Source organism: Gopherus evgoodei, chromosome 1, assembly GCF_007399415.2.
Source record: "Gopherus evgoodei ecotype Sinaloan lineage chromosome 1, rGopEvg1_v1.p, whole genome shotgun sequence".
Classification (NCBI taxonomy): Eukaryota; Metazoa; Chordata; order Testudines; family Testudinidae; genus Gopherus; species Gopherus evgoodei.
Genome location: NC_044322.1, coordinates 228491860 through 228507317, shown reverse-complemented (window position 1 = coordinate 228507317; position 15458 = coordinate 228491860). Strand labels below are relative to the sequence as shown.

General features: G+C 45.1%; 1 pseudogene; it reads right to left on the bottom strand.

Annotated features, from left to right (window-relative positions):
- Positions 1-5894: 5894 nt before the first annotated feature.
- Positions 5895-7009, bottom strand: LOC115646839 (annotated as a pseudogene).
- Between the last annotated feature and the right edge of the window lie 8449 nt (positions 7010-15458).

Sequence of the window (15458 nt, the reverse complement as noted above, 5' to 3'; positions counted from 1 at the left end):
ACATTCTCCTCCTAATACCTTGTCCCCCTTAAAACTCATGATTGCCCAGCTCATTACCAAAGGCCGACACCGTTGCCGCGCCCTTTTTGCATTAAATCCTGTAAAAATTGTCCTTCCTCTCCCATTACGCAGCACCAAATCAACCCTTGCTTTTTCTAATGCCCTACAACTGGCTTTAGCAAATTTTGTAAGTTCTCTTTCCTATCACACTAACAAAAATCCCCGCTTACATGCCATTCGTCACATTCCCACTAAGTTTCGTAACCTTTGCCAACATACCCCCATAGCTAATGCACTTACAGTTTTTACTAATAGCTGCCCCACCCGCAGTGTAGTTTCCTGGCGTTCTAACACACAATAACATTCAAAATTTACTACTCCCCAAACCAGCCCTCAGCGAGCAAAACTTGCTGCTCTCTGCTTAGCCTTTTCTCACTTCCCCACTATCCCACTTAATGTTATTACAAACAGTCTTTATGTTGCAAATGTTAGCACTGCTATAGCCGGCAGTTATGTTACTCCACTCATAAAGCAGTCACTCCTTGCCCTTTTCCTTACCCTCCAGCACTTGTTACGTGCCCGGACCCATCCATTCTTTATTGCACACATTCGTAGCCACCTCCCCCTCCCCGAGACGTTATCTAAAAGCAACGCTTATGCTGATGCACAAGTGCGCATTTCCTAAATTCACTCCCCTACCTCCAGCCACGCCTTTCATCATCAAAATGCTAAAGCGCTTGCTCAACAATTTTCCATCCCATTAAACAAAGCTAAAGCTGTTGTCCAACAATGCCCGCAGTGTTCCTCCCTTCATTCCTACCCCCCCACTGGCGTTAACCCCCGCGGCCTCAGTGCCAATCAGCTTTGGCAAATGGATATCATGCGTTTTCCCCCTTTTTCCCCTTAAAATTTTCTTCATGTCACTGTTGACACTTACTCAGGTTACCTTTAAACCACACCCCATAAAAAAGAACGTGTTCGACACGTTATCAATCACTTTATTCGTTGCTTTTCTGTTATGAGCATCCCAGCCAAGCTCAAAACAAATAATAGGCCTGCATACTGCTCTCAACAATTTGCTGCATTTTGCTCCCGTTGGGGCGTTGTGCACACCTTTAGCATCCCCTACAACTCACAAGGCCAGGCCATTGTGAAGCGTGCCAACCGCACCTTAAAAACAGCTCTCCTCCAACAAAAAACAAAAAAAAAAATTCCGCCCACCTTGCCAGACAAGGAGGAGTGGTTAGCACACGTCTTATATACAATCAATCATTTAAATCTTGTTTTTGATGGTACCCATTATGTTTCCCGCTTACAAAAACATTTTAGGTGCAAAGAGGAACTCCCCGCCCCGAAAGTGACGTATCGGCAACTCCCCGGCACTACGTGGAGTGCCCCAGTACCTTTAATAACCTGGGGGCGGAAATACGCGGCCGTCAGCACCCCACAAGGACCGGTGTGGGTTCCAGCTCGTTACATACGTCCGTGGAAGGAGGACCCCACTTGCAACCCACAACATGGCGTGGCACCAGAGCCTTAGCAATCCCATTCCTAATTTTAACCCGTTGATAACTACAACAGTAACTTTGTCTCAAGAGCGATACCGCGGTCCTCCCAATGCTCCAGTGACATGGGGGCAAATGAAGTCTCTCTCCCAACAGGCTGACCACCTGCTAAAGCAACAAAATAAAAAAAAGTCCCCAAAAAATTTCTTCCTTGCCCTCATTGCTTGCTTAAATGCTAATTCTTGTGTTTTATTAAGCATAATAATATTTGTTGTTTGTTTGCCTTTAAAATCCGGAGTAGCACATCCCCCCTATTCCCCAGCTACCAATGTATAAAAAGTTCTGGCTCTTTCTATTAATCGTACTGATTTCTGCCTTTCCCAACAAACAGCAGTAAAACAATTACTTAGTACATGTCTTATTCCAGTTTGCCATAATGCCAATAAAATAAAAAATAGCACCTAGTTTTACTCCAGCCTAAAAAGCAACACCACGATTAAAAATCTGAGCTTCTCAGCCTATCATAATTAGGGACCCCAGTCCCAACGTCTTCCAGATGGAACTGTTCAGTTGCTTACCCCTTATGTTGCTGATTTAAATGCCAGCTGTGCACATATAACCAATTGCACAGCACACACCTGTGTCACTCTCCCTGCCACCCCCCTTAATTGTTCCAGGCCATATAATATTTCCTACCTTTACAAGCACATAAAATTGCCTCCTAAATAGTTCTAAACATGCACTGACCGAACCTTTAATTACATCCCAGCTAATCTTACTAATAGCACCTTTTGCTGCATCAGCCGTCTGTCCCTCATTCTTATCCCCCAGTCTAAGCATACACCACAAGCAAAGCGTTCATACACTCAGCTGTCAGCTGATTGCAACTCCAAAGTCGATCTCCTGTCCAAAACCAAATATGTAGCCCTAGCTGCCTCTTTAGTTAGTATACCTGGCTTAACAATTATAAATAGCAAAAATCTTAACCAGTTAGCCTGTTCAGCAGCTAAAGCTCTTAATGCCACGTCTATTGCAGTGGCATTACTTAATAAAAAACAAATGCAGTTGAGCCATGGTATTTTGCAAAATAAAGCTGCTATTAATTATCTTTTGCTTTTGCATCATTATGGCTGTAAAAAAGTTAATAATATGTGTTGTTTTAATATTTCTAATCATTCTCATGCTATTAAAAATCAATTAGCCATTATTAAAAATCTTACTGCTCAAATTCAAATTAATAGCAACCCATTTTCCTCCTGGTAAAACTGGCTAGCTAGCTGGCTGCCAAAATAAAGTTAGCTACATCAGCTAATAACCTACAAAAAACTCTGCCTCTTATTCCTCGTGCTCACCTGCTGTAGCATTCAGTGCATTCCCTCCTTAATTTCATTGTGCACCCAAGGGTGCCCATAGTCCAAACAAAAGCCTGCCTTTTCCCTTTAAAAACAAAAGGTGGAGATGTAGGGATCGGTCCTGGCTGGCAAACCACCAGAAACCGCCCCCTGCAAAACCCCCTTTTGCCTTTGCCACAGAATGCTGATTTGTCTCAGAATGCTGACTCCATATTATCACAAGATTTGCAAAGTATCGCACGCTCTGCCCACATGCAGTGGGTGAGAGGAGAAGGGGAAGAAAGAGTCCTCCACCAATGCGAAACAAGTAAACAAGGCTGTAAGCTATGCATGACGCTGTAACTGAAAGAATAAAAAGGTTGCCACGCCTCACGGCGGGGCGCTCTCCTGAACACACAAGCTGTCTGCGTCTGGTTCCTTCCCACATATATCAGCTATAAAATTACATATTGTCTCTTATGTGTCTGCTGCAGGTTGGGCGGCGGGCTGCTTCTCAGGGCAGGCATCAAACAGCTCCTCCAAGTATGGCCCCAGGATGTGCTGTTGCTGCTCCTGGTCCAAAGCCTCCTCTGGAACCAGTTTTAGCAACAGAGTTACTTTTCTGGCTTCACCTGGAACCTGCTGCTGGCTCCCATCAGTCCCCATGCTGGAATCTGGGACCAGAAAGAAGCCATCCCAGCTGACGAGGTATCATAGGTCTCACTCCCACTCTGAACTTTAGGGTACAGATGTGGGGACCTGCATGAACACTTCTAAGCTTAACTACCAGTTTAGATCTGGTCTCGCTGCCTCCATCCAGATTTTTGAGTTATCTGGAGAACTCTGTCTTCCCCCCTAAAACCTTCCCCCCCCCCCCGGGTAGCCTTGAGAGACTCCTCCACCAAGTCCCTGGTGCACACTGATCCAAATATCTTGGATCTTAAAACAAGAAAGAATTACTTCTTCCCCCTTCCTTCCCCCCCCCAATCCCTGGTGAGTCCAGATCCAATTCCCTTGGATCTAAAAAACAGGGAAAAAATCAATCAGGTTCTTAAAAAGAAGGCTTTTACTTAAAGAAAAGAAAGGTAAGAGAAAAAAAACCTCTGGGAGACAGCATACAATCTGATCTCACAGACAACAGATTTAAAACACAGGATGTTCCCCTGGGCAAAAACCACTAGAATACCCAAATTTGAATACTCCCCTACTTGCACAAAGACAAGTTACAACAGAAAATAAACATAAACCTATTTATTCCTTTCTAAAACTTACTACTTTGATAGGAGACTGGTTCCTTGACCTTTTTCACTCTGGCTGAAACTGAAACTAACTCTAAACAAAGGAAACTTTCCTCTTTCCTTTTGAAACATCTTGTTCCCCAGTTGGTTCCTCTGGTTAGGTGTCAAGTAGGCTAGGAGGACTTCTTAACTCTTTGCAGGTAAAAGAGTCGCTAACCCTTAACTATCTGTTTATGATATCAGGTCATCAAGCACCACCGCTGGCTTCGTGCTTGGTGCAACACCTAGTCAAATTCCTCATAAAATGGGCACAATGTCAGACTTGTCCAAGATAAAGTTCTGGTCCCTAGTTTTCTTGTGTTCAGTCCTGAGACACTTAATCTGCTCCCTGCACTGTTACTGGTTTGGTAAATTTGCAGTGCTGCCAGTTTCTTCGCTACCTGCTGATATGAGTGATCATTCCTGGTACTCTTACTAAAGTCCACTGTTTTGCCAGACTCATACCAGAGATTTCCCAAAATCTGGCTGTACTCCTATGGCCATGAAGCAATGCACTTTGCAAAAGGCTTCTTCTGGTCAGACTCCATTACAAACACAGAAGGCTGTCTACTGAGGTGTTTGCAGATCGGCATTCAGAAGACAAGAGAAGGTTAAACACTGACTCACAATATTGCTACAGTACACCAAGGGAAGTTATTCTGTTTTCACTGGAGTGGACCGGAGATTCTAGGGATAGAGAAGAGAAAGGAAGTTGGCCCATAGGATTTTGGCATATTTCTGGAGGACTCCCAGGACCTGAGTCGTGGTGGAGAGCTGTGTATACACTGCAAAGCAATGGACTTGAACCTTTGGTCTGAGCTTGACTTGGGCTTGGAGCCTCCAGACTCACAAGGCCTTAGGACTCTAGGTCCGAGCCTGAATCTGAAAGATTTTTGTGAAGTCAGAAGTGGGGGTTGGGCTCAAGCCTGAGTGTGAGCCCGGGTTTCCATTGCAGTGAAGACATATCCTTCCTATCTATCTATCTATCTATCTAATTTCCTTTTTATTGTCTTATATTTAGTATTCACAAATATGCTATAATAATAATAATAATAATAATTAATAAATAGGCAGATTCTGAGATCCATGGCACCTTTAGACACAGTCAAATCCTTGTGTGGACGACAGACCAGTGGACAAATCCAAATCCTTTTGAAGCAAATGGCTAAATCCCAATTGTTATGGTTAGCTGCACCTCTGCCCTTTCTCTGGTCTTTATTTAGATAAAGAAATACTAAAAAGACACCTATCTAAGGCAAGGCTCTAATTGCCCTAATCCATAGTTAATAACACAACAAAATCTCAGAAACATTAAAATATTATTTTCAGCAGGAAATCAGCTATTCAAACAGCTACAGAGACTCATTTCTGCCCCTACATCATTGCTGGAAACAAAACTTGAGCTCTCTCAGAAACCCCACCCAGAGTTGATGACATTGATAGGCCCAATATATGAGAACAAAATGAGATCCCTATCTGATCAAACACACCCCACTCTCTCAAACTCCCAAGTCCAAGAACACCTGGAACAAGGAAACCAACAAACCAATAAACATAACAAAACCAACCAACCAACCAAAAACAGAAACAATGAAGCAAATAAATCCTCTCAGATCCCAAGCAGTTTTATCCCCCCCACCCAAAAAGAAGAAGATCCAGAGGGACTCCATGAAGTCTACCTGGGACCTAGCTATGGCTACTCATTTTATGTGCAAGGGGCTTAGATAGCATGGTATTGCTGTCAACAGAAATCCCTTAGACAAATAGATTCTGATCTTATGTACTCTGGTGTAATTCTACAGTTACTCCAATGACTTGAGTGGAGATAGTCTGGATTTTTACCATTATATAAACAGATTGCATGCTATGTTTTCTATGGAAAAAAGTTGTCATCAGTTGAATATATCTACAATGAAACTCAGAATAAAATCATGATCAAGGGAGAAAGATAGACATTTTATTCTTGGGTGAATAATCTCCACCCAATCAGTTTCCTCAGTGCAGCTTTGATCTCTTTGTTCCTCATGCTGTAGATGATCGGATTCATCAATTGATGGCATCACAGAATAGAGAACAGCCACTATAAGGTCCAGACCTGAGGCTGAGCTGGAGGTGGGCTACAGGTAGGCAAATAAGGAAGTGCAAAAGAACAAGGAGACCACAGTGAGGTAAGGAAGGCAGGTGGAGAAGACTTTATGTCGGCCCTGCTCAGAAGGGATTCTAAGCACTGTGGTGAAGATCTGAAAATATGATACAGTTATTAAATCAAAGCAGCTTATGGCTAAACATGCACTAAAGGCAAGAACTGCAACTTGACTGAGATATGAGTCAGAGCAAGTGAGCTTGAGTAACTGCGGGATTTCACAGAAGAACTGGTTGATGACGTTGGACTGGCAGAAGGGTAAACTAAAGATGTTCCCAGTGTGCTGTGCAGAGTAGAGAATACCACTGGTCCAGGCACTGGCTGCCATTTGGACAAAGGCTCTTTTGTTCATCATTCTCTCTCATAGTGCAGTGCTAGGCAAATGGCCATGTATCGGTTGTATGCCATGATAGCGAGTAAAGGAACATTGGTTGCAACAAAGAAGACAAAGAAAAAAAGTTGGACAATGCATCCAGCATAGGAAATTGACCTGGTGTTCATGAGGGAGCTAGCCATGGATTTGGGGATGGTGACAGAGATGGAGCCAATATCTAGGATGGACAGATTCATCAGGAAGAAGTACATGGGGGTGTGAAAGTGGTGATTGAGGGCTACAGATGTCATGATGAGAAGGCTTCCCACCAGAACTGCCAAGTAAAGCACCAGAAACACCACAAAGTGTAAAATCTGCCGCTCCCGAACATCAGAGAATCCCAGGAGAAGAAACTCAGTTATGGTGGTTTGGTTGGACATTTTCTTCCTCAGCATATTGTGTCCTGCCTGTGGAGGGCAAGAGAAGGGCACTAGTCATGATTAGACTGACATACAGAATTGCCCGATTCCCCTCTCTGTAATATCTCATGATGTGAATGTCAAAAGTGCACAGTTCTCCCATCACTTCCATTGACTAAGAGTGGTAACTGCTTTTCCTCTCTTCAGATCAGGCCATTAGTCCTGTACGTTATCATATATGTGTAAATTGGCATAGCTCCCTAATAGTCAATGGAGCTGCCTCAGTTTACACCATCTGGGGATCTGGCCAAGATGTGGCTTGATCAAATGCAGTATGAAGGATGGAACAAAGTACAACCCAAATCCCACAATTCTAGCCAAGACGGTTCCTCTATTGTGATAAGAAGGAGGCTCACAGCTCGGGCATTAAACTAAGATCTTAGTAAGCCAACACACCCTGATTCCCACCTCTCAAAGAAAAATGCTATAGACTCACCCAGCCTCCTTAGTGGCACATTGTCTGTCATGAGTCTACCCCAACACCACATAGACAGCCCGCTACTTGCTTACAAATTGATTTATAGCAACACATACCAGCTGGATTCCATCTCTGTGTAATTAAAGTCTAGTAGCAGTGTTCAATTACTTCTATGTCATATCAGATAACTCTGTGATAAGTTTTCAGCTGAAAACTTTTGATTGCCAGAAATAAAAAAAAAACAAATAAACAGGTTTTCAGTGAATATTCAAAATTTTCCAGGGGGGAAACAAAAATCTTACCAGCCATAGATATTTGATTAAACTGGTAATAAAATTCTAAGACTTCAGATGGAAATTCATATTTAGCTTCTTAAATTTCCCCTGTGTATTAACCCCAAACATATTTAATTGAAAAAGGACACTTACTGTTCTGGTTTTGGTGGAATTTGTCCCAACTTGTGGTTCATTCAATTCTCAAGTGTCAGGATTACTTGGTCAGTAGCTATCATGTACCCATCACTGTATTATCCAACAGCCACTTCAATGTCCCTTAGCTGGATTTCCCTCTTCACTGACAAGCAGACAGGGATCCACCCCACAGGTGGGTGCTCCCTGCTGCCCTCCTTGGGGAGGTTTGGGTGAGAGGCAATGGACTAAATGGCATTAGGGACTGAAAGCCCTACCCAGCGCTAGAGCTGATTCCGGCTTGTGCAGCAGACAGACATGGTCACATCATAGGATGTACCGGTCCAAGTGCTAAATAGCTGATTCCGGTCTCCAGGGCTGTGAGCCCAGCTCTGATCTCACCTCTGGAGCAAACCAGCCAGACAACCTGCTGAGCTGACCCTAACCCCCCACCTCCAGAGAGGGAACAAAACCCACCCTTGATCTCATGCAATGGCAGCATCCCTGGAAGGACCTTGTCTAAAAACAAGGCAGGGCTGAGGCCATGAGTGTGTCCCAAAGAGACTGCAGAACGAAACACTGATTTGAAGCACAGACATGTGACCTATAATAGCTAGAAACTCAGCTGGCCTGGAATAGCCTCTTCCTTCATTAACGCCAAATAATTAATTACCTCTCGGGGAGCAGAATTGTGGTTTGTTTGTTTTTTTTCCTCCTGCATTGCATTGCAGCTATTGGGGTGTAGCCACTGGAGGGACCCACAGTTCAGGCTGCCCTGGGAGTTTGAAGCAGATCACTAAGGGAGTCTGAAGCAGGTCACTAAGAGGTAGTCAGAAGCAAACACGAAAAACTAAGGTCCAGGTTAAGAACTGGTGTTAATTGGTACAACTGAGTTCATAGTAACTAGAGCTGTATGCACCCACTAGGGGTCTGGCCCATTGATAATAATGGAAATATGCTGATTCACACCAGCTGAATCTGGCCCATTACACAGTTTCAAATCAATTTTTTGGTGATGAATCTGAACAGAAGAAAGTCAAAAGTTAATTATCAGCTTGCATGATTTTAGCACTTTGTCCATTGGGATTAATTACAAGAATGTAACTATAAATTGTTATGGAGCGATTCATTCCCATTACAGATAGAACTTTGGAGGAATTCAATGTGCTGGAGATTTCATGTATCTGATCTTTAATTTCTGTTAGGATGAATCGCTAGATCTTTCTTTCTTTCTTTCCTTGCAATGACATCTTTTTCTTACTGAACACAATATTAAAACAAAAGCCTCATTAGGCTGAAGATGCAATGCTACCTGAAATTTGTTTTAAAATGTTTAATTCACATTGTTTTCAGGTACATCAGAGAGACTGAGTAACTGTGAATGGTCAGATTCCCAGGTGATGTAAATCAATGTGACTCCATTGGAGTCAATGGGCCAGATTTCTTTCTGGTGCAAATAGGTGTCGCTCCTTTGGAGTCAATGTAGTAGATCCCCGAGCTGGGGAAAATCATCCATAGCTCTATTGGAATCAATGAGGCCAGATCCCCCGCTGGTGTAAATTGGTCATAGTGCTATAGAGCTATGGCAGTTTACATTAGTTGAAATCGGTGCCATGATACCTAGCTTTATTTTTGTTCCTGTGTTTCAGTTTCTCATTGCTTAACACCACTGTCCCATTTCAATACCCATTGAAGAGTCTAAGGCTGTAAAATCATGGTTTAATAGACAGAAATGTGAGACATGTGCACCCAGGTGGTAAACTGCCTGGTGAGTATATAACGAGTAAGCCTAGGGCCGATAGGAAACATAGCAGGGATGGAGTGGGATCAGAGACTGGGGACTAAGTCAAAGCAGAGATACCTACCCAGGGGAAGGAACTACTCCAATGGGAGAGAGGCCACCTCAGAGGCACCACCCAGGAGAGAGTGGAGTGGGGAGAAGTGATGTCACTTCTGTAATTAATTGGGCTGTATTTCCCAGTCCATCCACTGAGGGTGAACATGGTCAGGGAGCAGAGACCTGCACCTCAACCGTATGGAGTTAATTTTGTGACTGGCTCAGGCTCTCTGCAGATTCAAGCAGGTGTTCTTGTGTTGGTCACGCTTGAGGCAGTTTCTCCCACCCAGAGCAATTGGCTCAGGCTCTCTGAAGACTCAGACAGATGTTGCTCTGTTGGTTACACTTGGCTATTGTCTTAGGCCTGGTCTACACTATGCATTTATACCGATTTTAGCAGCGTTAAACCGATTTAATGCTGCACCTGGCCACACAACGAGGCCCTTTATATTGATACCCCGACGAGAGGAGTAGTGCTGAAATTGGTATTACCATATCGGATTAGGGTTAGTGTGGCCGCAAATCGACGGTATTGGCCTCCGGGCGGTATCCCACAGTGCACTACTGTGACCTCTCTGGACAGCAATCTGAGCTCGGATGCACTGGCCAGGTAGACAGGAAAAGCCCTGCAAACTTATGAATTTCATTTTCTGTTTGCCCAGCGTGGAGAGCTCACCAGAATAGGTAACAATGCAGTCTCCTGAGAATTGAAAAAGAGCTCCAGCATGGACCACACGGGAGATACTGGATCTGATCGCTATATGGGGAGAGGATTCTGTGCTAACAGAAGTCTGTTCCAAAAGAAGAAATTAAAAAGCATTTGAAAAAATTTCCAAAGCCATGCTGGAGAAAGGCCACGCCAGAGACTCAATGCAGTGCAGAGTGAAAGTTAAGGAGCTCAGACAAGCCTACCAGAAAACCAAAGAAGCAAACAGAAGGTCCAGGGCAGGGCCAAAAACATGCCGTTTCTACACTGAGCTGCATGCAATTCTAGGAGGGTCCGCCACCACTACCCCACCCCTGTCCATGGATTCCGTGGTGAGAGTGGTAATCTTAGCCATGGCTGAGGATTCTGCAGACGGAAAAGATGAGGAGGAGGAAGAGGAGGACAAGCTTGCAGAGAGCACACTGCACTCCTTTCTCCCCAACAGCCAGGAGCTTTTTCTCACCCAGACGGAATTACCCTCCCAGCCCTCCCAAGCCTCTAGCCCAGACAATGAAGCCATGGAAATGACCTCTGGTGAGTGTACCTTTGTAAATATAAAACATGGTTTAAAAGCAAGCGTTTTTTAATGATTGATTTGCCCTGAGGACTTGGGATGCATTCGCAGCCAGTACAGTTATTGGAAAAGTTTATTAACATGTCTGGGGATGGAGCGGAAATTCTCCCAGGGACATTTCCATGAAGCTCTCCTGGAGGTACTCCAAAAGCCTTTGCAGAAGGTTTCTGGGCAAGGCAGCCTTACTCCGTCCACCATGGTAGGACACTTGACCACGCCATGCATGTAGCAAGTAGTCTGGTATCATTGCATGACAAAGCCAAGCTGCGTATGGTCCTGGTGATTGCTGGCATTCAAGCAACATCCATTCTTTATCTCGCTGTGTTATCCTCAGGAGAGTGATATCATTCATGGTAACCTGGTTGAAATTCAGGAATTTAATTAAGGGGACAGAGACGGCCATTCCTATTGGGCTATTTGCCTGTTGCTTAAAAGAAATCCTTTCTTGCAGGTAGCCAAGCGGGGGGAGGGGAGTGGGGGGTATGGCGCTGAGCTTTTTTGTGTTTGGCTAGAGGGATCTTCCCTGCTACCAGCCAGGCAGTGAGGGGGAAGGGGGGTGATCAGCAGTGATCTTCCATGATACCAGCCACGCGGTGGGGGGAGGGGTAAAGTGATCATCCCAGAGAATTGGATGTGGGGGTGGTTTCTGCTGCTGCATGTTAACAGGAAAGAAGCAGCACTGAACGGGACTTGCTTGGTATTTGGGAAAGGAGGGCACTGTGTATATGATGGCTGCAGAAGCCGAAAGACAATGGCTTACCATGGCCGCATGCAAGCTGAATTCTGCTGCCCGGACCTGCGTCTGTGAGATCTCTAACACCAGAGCCACAGGCACTCCATATTAAGATGCAAAATGCTACCTTGTAGTGAAAGCACATGTGCTATGTAAGGTGAATAGTGTTGTTCACCGTGAAAGAGTATAAGCATTGTCCTGTAAAATGTATCTTTTTAAATACTTCTCTCCCTTTTTTCCCTCCCTCATGCAGCTGCAAATTTTTCAAGCCTCCCTACTCCATCCCGAAGGCTATCTCAGATAAGGCGGCGGAAAAAAAAGACATGAGACGAAATGTTCTCGGAAATCATGGAAGTAACCCGCAATGAAAGAGCTCATCTGAATGAGTGGAAGGACATAATAGCAAATTACAGGAAAGATGCCAGTGAACGTGAGGACAGGAGGGACGAATGTGAGGAGAGGAGGGATGCTCGAGATGAGAGGTGGAGGCAGGAAGATCAGTGGTGGAGGGATGCAACGCTGGGGCTGCTGCGTGATCAAACTGACATCCTCTGACGTCTGGTGGAGTTCCAGGAACAGCAGCAGGGTCACAGAGTGCCGCTGCAGCCCCTGTGTAACCACCCTCATCCCTCACCATGTTCCATATCCTCCTCATCCAGACGTGTAAGAACGCTTGGGGGAAGGCTTCCTGCACCCGCCCACTCCACCCCCGTGGACAGCCCAACCAAAAGGCTGTCATTACTTTGAAATTCTTTTAGTGGCCTTTTCCTTCCCTCCTATCCTCCTCCCAAACGACACCCGGGCTACCTTGTCAGTTCTCTCCCTCTTTTTATAATGACTTTTTAATAAAGAATACATGATTTTTAAATGATAGTGACTTTATTTCCTTAAGCAAGCTGTAATTGAAGGGGGAGAGTGGGTTGCTTACAGGGAATGAGTCAATCAAGGGGGGGGGGATTCATCAAGGGGAAACAAACACAACAGTCACACCGTACCCTGGCCCGTGATGAAACTCATTTTCAAAGCTTCTCTGATGCGCACTGCTTCGTGGTTTGCTCTTCTAATCGCCCTGGTGTCTGGCTGCGTGTAGCGGCCAGCTGATTTGCCTCAGCCTCCCACCCCGCCATAACGGTCTCCCCCTTACTCTCACAGAGATTGTGGAGCACACAGCAAGCAGCAGTAACAATGGAGACATTGGTTTGGCTGAGGTCTGAGCGAGTCAGTAATGTGCGCCAGCGCACCTTTAAACGGCCAAATGCACATTCTACCACCATTCTGCACTTGCTCAGCCTGTAGTTGAACAGCTCCTGACTACTGTCCAGGCTGCCTGTGTATGGTTTCATGAGCCATGGCATCAAGGGGTAGGCTGGGTCCCCCAGGATAACTACAGGCATTTCAACATCTCCAACTGTTATTTTCTGTTCTGCGAAGTAATTCCCTTGCTGCAGCTGTTTAAACAGAGTAGTGTTCTTGAAGACACGAGCATCATGAACCCTTCCTGGCCATCCCACATGGGTGTTGGTGAAACATCCCTTGTGATCCACCAGTGCTTGCAGCACCATGGAAAAGTACCCCTTGCAATTTACGTATTTGGTGCCCTGGTGCTCCGGTGCCAAGATAGGGATATGAGTTCCATCTATCGCCCCATCACAGTTAAGGAATCCCATTGCAGCAAAGCCATCCACTATGACCTCACATTTCCCAGAGTCACAACCTTTCGTAGCAGCAGCTTCATGATTTCTTTGGCTACTTGCATCACAGCAGCCCCCACAGTAGATTTTCCCACTCCAAATTGATTCCCAACTGACCGGTAGCTGTCTGGCATTGCAAGCTTCCAGAGGGCTATTGCCACTCGCTTCTGAACTGTGAGGGCAGCTCTCATCTTGGTATTCTGGCATTTCAGGACAAGGGAAAGCAAGTCACGAGGTTCCATGAAAGTGCCCTTACACATGCGAAAGTTTTGCAGCCACTGCAAATTGTCTCAAACCTGCAAAACTACGCGACCCCACCAGTCTGTGCTTGTTTCCCGGGCCCAAAATCGGCATTCAATAGCTAGAACCTGCCCCATTACCAGCAGGATCTCCAAAGCACAGGGGCCCGCGGTTTGAGAGAATTCTGTGTCCATGTCCTCTTCACTCTCATCACCGCTTTGCCTTAGTCGCCTCCTCTTCTCCTGGCGTTGCAGGTCCTGGTTCAGCACAGACTGCACGAGAATGTGCGAGGTGTTTACAACGTCCACGACTGTGGTCTTGATCTGAGCAGGGTCCATGCTTGCTGTGCTGTGGCGTTTGCACAGTTCACCCAGGAAAAAAGGTGCGAAACAGTAGTCTGCTGCTTTCATGGAGGGAGGGGTGAGGCTGTGCCCAGAACCACCCATGACAATGTTTTTTGCCCCATCAGGCACTGGGATCTTAACCCAGAATTCCAAAGGGCGGGGGAGACTGCGGGAACTATGGGATAGCTACGGGATAGTTACCCACAATGCAACGCTCCGGAAATCAACACTAGCCTCGGTACATGGACACACACCACCAAATTAATGTGCTTAGTGTGGCCGCGTGCATTTGACTTTATACAATCTGTTTTACAGATCCGGTTTATGCAAAATAGGAATAATCCTGTAGTGTAGACATACCCTTTGTCTTGGGTTATATTTTCAAACTTTCCATCCCATGAGGAATAGAAAATTAATTTTATTTAAAAAATGAATGCTGAGATTCCTCTGCAATGACTACTGGAGTTGGGTCATCAGTGCTGGCTTATAGAGTTTAATCCTTAATCCATCCTCAAATTATTTCCAAGTATCATATTTCCATGTACACAATTGCTGTAATTTGTGGGGGATTTTATATGAAGTTGAATGTACAAGTGAGGGGCTCCCCATAATTGTGTCTAGATGGAGATGTAAGTGGTGCAATCAGGAATGAAAGAAGTTTCCCCAAGATTATCTTTCTACTGACATATCATCCATGATTTGAAAAAAAAGAGTTTAAAAATTTCTGGACAGAAAGGTCTGCCCAGGTGGATCACATTTCAGGTCTGGGACAGAGTAAAAGTAATATCTGAAGATGTGGCTCAAAATAATTATTGCAAACATTGTCTTAATATGAACAAGACAACAAATAGTACTGCTGATGGATCAGTAAAATGACCTGGATTTGGCACATGGGATGATGAATCATATCGACCTCCTATGATAGAACTAAAATGTCCAGGAACTGTGAAAAATTCAACTTATCTGCAGGAAGCTAAAGAATGTCATCATTTCTATGGGGACTCAGGCCCAGATCTACAAAGGCATTTAGGTGTTGCAATACAGAGCGCTGCACCATCTAAATTTTAGGTGATAGAAAATCATTGGAACAGCAATGCAACCCAAGCCTGAATGAGGTGCCAGGCTCCCTATACAATGCATGGGGAGAGATAAGTGCATTAGAAGGGGATCCACAAAAGCCAGCCTCACAGACATCACCTCGTGTAAACTAGTCTCTAGGAAATGTTTTACCAGAAGGGCATGTCCTAAGCCCCTCCCCTTTTCTGGAGATCTGCGCCCAAGTCCAGTCAGCAGGAAGGTTCCTAACTCTGCCAGTAATCCACAGCCCAACACGCAAGACAGGCACTGCTCCAAACTATCTTCCCTCAGTTCGTGGATCACTGTGAGGCCTACACAGGAGTTAGGCATCTGGGGCCTAGAGTGAGACAGTGCTTCACATGCCCAGAGGCAGAAATGCTGGT